Here is a 6086-nt window from a genome sequence, read left to right on the forward strand (position 1 = left end):
TCTAGGAAATATGACCACATCACCCCTGTTTTAATCAGTCTACACTGGCTCCCAATCAAATCTCGCATTGATTATAAAATATTACTACTGACGATAAAGCACTTAACGGTCTCGCACCGCAGTATCTGAGTGAACTTCTGTACCAGTATGATCCTCCACGCCTACTTAGATCAAAAGGTGCTGGCTATCTGTTGGTTCCTCAAATAATGAAGACTACAGCAGGGGGCAGATCTTTCTCTTATAAAGCCCCACAGTTATGGAACAGCCTTCCAATCAGTGTTCGGGACTCAGACACAGTCTCAGTGTTCAAGTCGAGGTTGAAAACGTATTTATTTAGTCAAGCCTTTTATCAGTAGATTTCTCTTAGGTAAAGGCACAGATCTGGAGGGAACATGGATATAGAGTGTTTGGTGAACTGGTATATTTGTATGCTGTCGTCCCCTCACATTCACACGCTCACTCAGGTTTGTTGACGGTGGTGTGGTGGGTCGTCTCTTATCCCAGAGATCCCTCATGTCTGTGTTACCTTCTGGTTCTCCCTTTTAGTTATGCTGCCATAGCGAGTCTTGCCGGAGTCCAAACTGCACAGTGACATTAACTTTCATACACCAATAGTTACACTTAATAATCCATATCCTTCTCTTCCCGTCACCTCTCTCTCTCTCTCTCTCTCTCTCTCTCTTTGGTCGAGTTAAACATGCTCCTGAGGCTCCAGTGACCAGTGTTCCTGCCCCTCTCCCCTCCTTGGATCTTCACACTTCTGTGCAGCTCGGGACGGTCTCTTAATTCCGGAGTAGAACGGGTGCTTTGAGGACGGATTGGACTGTAGTTGGTGTCGGCGGTCTGCTGCACTGACTCGGGAGTGCAGTTTGCTTCTGATCATCATCACTGTACCCCACAACATTGTATATCTGCTTCAAATGGACATTTGGTGCAACCCAGATGAGGATGGGTTCCCTCTTGAGTCTGGTTCCTCTCAAGGTTTCTTCCTTATGCCATCTCGGGGAGTTTTTCCTTGCCACAGTTGCTCATCAGGGACAAACATACTTACAAAGAACATATTTATGTTTAATCACCACATTATCTGTGTAAAGCTGCTTTGAGACAATGTTCATTGTTAAAAGCGCTATACAAATAAAAATGAATTGAATTGAATTGAATTATTCAACTGGTCACTGCTACCTCAACAACACACACAACACCAGCATATTTACACCTGCATATTGGAGCCTTTGGAGAAACAACTTGCTGCCTGGCTGAATGACAATAAACTTCACTTTAACATTGACATACATACCACAAGCACACACTCACAATACCAACTCACACTTGCACACATTTCATTTTGGTGAAATGTTCACCAGAATTAACCAAATTACCATCAAGTTTAACTGCCTCACAGCCCCAGATGGGGGGGTAGTGCGGAATGACAGGCAGAGACAGAAACTGGGGGCGTGGTCAGTGCGGAGTGACAGGCAGAATGAGGCACTGGGGGCGTGGTTAGTGCGGAATGACAGCCAGAGACAGGCACTGGGGGCGTGGTCAGTGCAGAATGACAGACACTGGGGCGTTTCAGTGCGGAGTGACCGGTGAAAACAGACTGGGGCGTGGTCAGTGCGGAATGACAGACACTGGGGCGTGGTCAGTGCGAAATGAAAGACACTGGGGCATGGTCAGTGCGGAATGACAAGCGCGCACGTGGATGCTGGATGAACTAAATGCAGTCTTTAAGTTCAAGACTGAGAACTTTGACTACAACATTTTCATTTCCACTGATGCAGAAATAAAATGTTTTAAATGTGGTCAGTTTGGGCATCTTGTGCGTGCCTGTCCTGAAAAACAGAGTGACCCCGGTGTTTCCAAGTGACCGGGACAGGAAAGAGCTGAGCATGCTGGAGTCGTTCCTCCTGCGGCTTCTGCTTGGCCTGCTGCTGAAAGCCTTGTAACTGCTGTTGCACCAGGGCCTAGGGAGCGTGAGCCCCAAGCTCAGACTGCAGACCAGAGCTCCACTAGTAACGTACCCACCCCAGAGAAGCCCTGCTAAAACCTAAGAGCGCCTATTGTTTACTGCTACTATTTATTTATGGTATTGTTTTAAACTGGAGAAGGTAGCTTTTAACTCTTCAGTTTAGATACTGCAGTACAGGGGGAGCTGGTCTGCTCACACTTTAAAACGTTACTGAGATGGATGCTCAGTAACGTTACTGAGATGTTACTGAGATGGATGCTCCTTCTAAGTTCTTCTTCAGTTTAGAACAAAGAAATGGACAAAAAAGGTTCATGCATGCTGTGAGAACAGAATCAGGGGATCTCGTGTCAGAGCCTTCAGAAATTCGCAAGCAGACAATTAGCTTCTATTCAAAGCTGTATAGCAGTGAGCGGTCAGGGGCACAGGCAGAGGACTTCCAGAGGACCTGCCAAAGCACTCAGAGTCAGTGGCAAGCAAGATCTCCAGTGTGACCGTTTCTGCACTGTCCAGAACTCTAGTCTCCTCGGGCAATGTGTCGCTCCGGGAGTTTGTGATCCGGGTCAGACTTGTCGAGAGCAGAGGACCTGGCAGCACGTATGAGACTGAGGTCCCTGCGTGTTGTCAATCAGCTCCTACACCGCTGGAGATCTGCACTAACATCAGAGGAGCGTGTTCAGCTGATGGACTATCAACACACAGAGGCTGGTCCTGCAGAGGAGGAACCCTTTCCCCAGCTGAACGTTGCTCCTGACCTCAACGGGTGTGAGCGCCCCTTCCTGGAGTTCCGGGGTAAAGGGGAGATGGACTTTGGGTCAGTGTTCAGGAAGCTGCTCTACAGAGTGTGTGTTAAGGTTCTGAATAAGAAGAAGCTGAGTGGGAGGGTGGACCCCCATGGAGAAGTGTTCAGGGTTTAAATGCTGATATTAAACAAGAGTGGAGACACTGTACAAACCACCGTTACCAAAAAGAGCTGCGAGCTCCAGGGGAGGATTTTACATGGTATTATCTCTGTGAACTCTTTTATTTCTGTTTTAAACCCTGATGCTACACCTGACTGTCCTTTTTGTTCACAGAGGGAAACAGTTTTCATGCTTTTATTCACTGCTCCAGGTTGCAGTCACTGTTTGTGTTTTTACGGAGCATTTTAAGGTCTTTTTGTGTTGATTTTACTGTTCAGTGTTTTATTTTTGGTTTTAAATACGTTAGGAAACACAGGTTCAGGTGCCACCTGGTTAATTTTCTCCTCGGTCAGGTGAAGATGGAGATATACCTGAGCCGGATAAACCAGATCACACAGAACACTGACTGTGAGAACACAAGAATGTTAAAAACGCTGATCAAATCAAGAGTTTTAATAGATTGTAACTTTTACAGAAGTGTGAATGATGTGGAAGTGTTTAAATGTGTGTGGTGTTGGAGAATGTTTTGTTACAGAAGGAGAATAAACTTTACACCAGAACTGAACTCAAATCAATTATGAAACCATTTTACACATATTTATTTATTTATTTATTTATTAAGTCCCCCTGAATTTTTATGATGTGACTTGTGTAAATAAAGTTTTGTAAAAGTACAAAAAAAAGTCTCTCTCTCTCTCTCTCTCTCTCTCTCAGTTTGCTTTATTGCATGACAAATATTGACATTCATATTGCCAAAGCACAGAATATACAGACACAAATCAGAAACTACAGTCAGAAATAATAATAAACTATAATAATACTGTATATAATATAGTATAGAATCTATAATATACTAGGTTCCCTGTTGGTCTAGTGGTCAGGATGCGGCGCTCTCACCGCTGCGGCCCGGGTTCGATCCTCGGTCGGGGAACCATCCCCAGCCACTTTCAGTGCCGGTCCCAAGCCCGGATAAATTAGGGAGGGTTGCGTTAGGAAGGGCATACAGCGTAAAACGTGCCAAATTAAACATGCGGCGGATCCGCTGTGGCGACCCCTAACGGAAGAAGCCGAAATAAAGTTTATTAGAATCTATAATATACTATAATATAACTATATAAACTATAGAGTTATAAAGGGAATAGTTAAATAAATAAAAAAATAAGATGAAATAATAATAGAATAAAAGGAAAGAAAATAAAGGCTGTATATGCGTGTGTGTGTGTGTGTGTATGTGTGTGATGCATACTCTAGGTGACACGGTCACATACTGTCCTTCACCTGGTGGAAGGTGTGTATTCAGTGGGCTGCGAGTGTACAGCTCTCTGTGCTCCCCAATAGGTGGCGCAGTTTGTCAGGGGCTGAGAGGGAGTGAAGTTAAAATTAAAACGTTAGTGAAGAATTGTGTTTGAATGTAGTTGTATTGTGTGTGTGTGTGTGTGTGTGTGTGTGTGTGTGTGTGTGTGTGTGTGTGTGTGTGTTGGTGGTGTGTTAGTGTGTTTGATGGTGGTGTGTTGGTGGTGTGTTAGTGGTGTGTTGGTGTGTGTTGGTGGTGTGTTGGTGTGTGCTGGCGTGTGTTTGTATGTGTGTTTGATGGTGTTGTGTTAGTGTGTTTGTTAATGGTGTGTTGGTGTGTGTTTGTGGTGTGTTAGTGTGTGCGATGGTGGTGTGTTAGTGGTGTGTTGGTGTGTGTGTTAGTGGTGTGTTGGTGTGTGATGGTGGTGTGTTAGTGTGATGGCGATGTGTGTGTGTGTGTGATGGTGGTGTGTTAGTGTGTTTGTTAATGGTGTGTTAGTGTGTGATGGTGGTGTGTTATTGGTGTGTTAGTGTGAGTTGGTGACGGTTAGTGTGTGTAAGTGTGTGTTGGTGGTGTGTTGGTGTGATGGTGGTGTGTTAGTGGTGTGTTAGTGTGTGTTGGTGGTGTGTTGGTGTGTGATGGTGGTGTGTTAGTGGTGTGTTAGTGTGTGTTGGTGGTGTGTTAGTGTGTGTTAGTGGTGTGTTAGTGTGTGTGATGGTGGTGTGTTAGTGTGTGATTGTGGTGTGTTAGTGTGTGTTAGTGGTGTGTTAGTGTGAGTTGAGGTGTGTTAGTGTGTTTGTTAGTGGTGTGTTAGTGTGTGTGATGGTGGTGTGTTAGTGTGTTGGTGGTGTGTTAGTGTGTGATGGCGGTGTGTTTGTGTGTGATGTGGTGTGTTAGTGTGTGTGATGGTGGTGTGTTAGTGTGTGATGGTGGTGTGTTAGTGTGAGTTGGTGGTGTGTTAGTGTGTTTGTTAATGGTGTGTTAGTGTGTGATGGTGGTGTGTTATTGGTGTGTTAGTGTGAGTTGGTGACGGTTAGTGTGTGTAAGTGTGTGTTGGTGGTGTGTTGGTGTGTGATGGTGGTGTTAGTGGTGTGTTAGTGTGTGTTGGTGGTGTGTTGGTGTGATGGTGGTGTGTTAGTGGTGTGTTAGTGTGTGTTGGTGGTGTGTTAGTGTGTGTTAGTGGTGTGTTAGTGTGTGATGGTGGTGTGTTAGTGTGTGATGGTGGTGTTAGTGTGTGTTAGTGGTGTGTTAGTGTGAGTTGGAGGTGTGTTAGTGTGTTTGTTAGTGGTGTGTTAGTGTGTGTGATGGTGGTGTGTTAGTGTGTGTTGGTGGTGTGTTAGTGTGTGATGGCGGTGTGTTTGTGTGATGTGGTGTGTTAGTGTGTGTGATGGTGTGTGTTAGTGTGTGTGTTGGTGTGTGTTTGTGTGTTAGTTGGAGGTGTGTTAGTGTGTTTGTTAGTGGTGTTAGTGTGTGATGGTGGTGTGTTAGTGGTGTGTTAATGTGTGTTGGTGGTGTGTTTGTGTGTGAGTTGAGGTGTTAGTGTGTTTGTTGGTGGTGTGTTAGTGTGTGATGGTGGTGTGTTAGTGTGTGTTGGTGTGTGTTATTGTGTGATGGCGGTGTGTGTGTGTGTGTGTGTGTGTGTGTGTGTGTGTTATTGTGTGATGGTGTTGTGTTAGTGGTGTGTTAGTGTGTGTTGGTGGTGTTTGTGTGTGAGTTGAGGTGTGTTAGTGTGTTTGTTGGTGGTGTGTTACTGTGTGTGATGGTGGTGTGTTAGTGTGTGTTGGTGGTGTGTTAGTGTGTGATGGCGATGTGTGTGTGTGTGTGTGTGTGTTGGTGTGTGTTATTGTGTGATGGTGTTGTGTTAGTGGTATGTTAGTGTGTGTTGGTGGTGTGTTTGTGTGTGTGATGGTGGTGTTAGTGTGTG

This window comes from Silurus meridionalis, chromosome 11, assembly GCF_014805685.1.
Source record: "Silurus meridionalis isolate SWU-2019-XX chromosome 11, ASM1480568v1, whole genome shotgun sequence".
NCBI classification, from domain to species: domain Eukaryota; kingdom Metazoa; phylum Chordata; class Actinopteri; order Siluriformes; family Siluridae; genus Silurus; species Silurus meridionalis.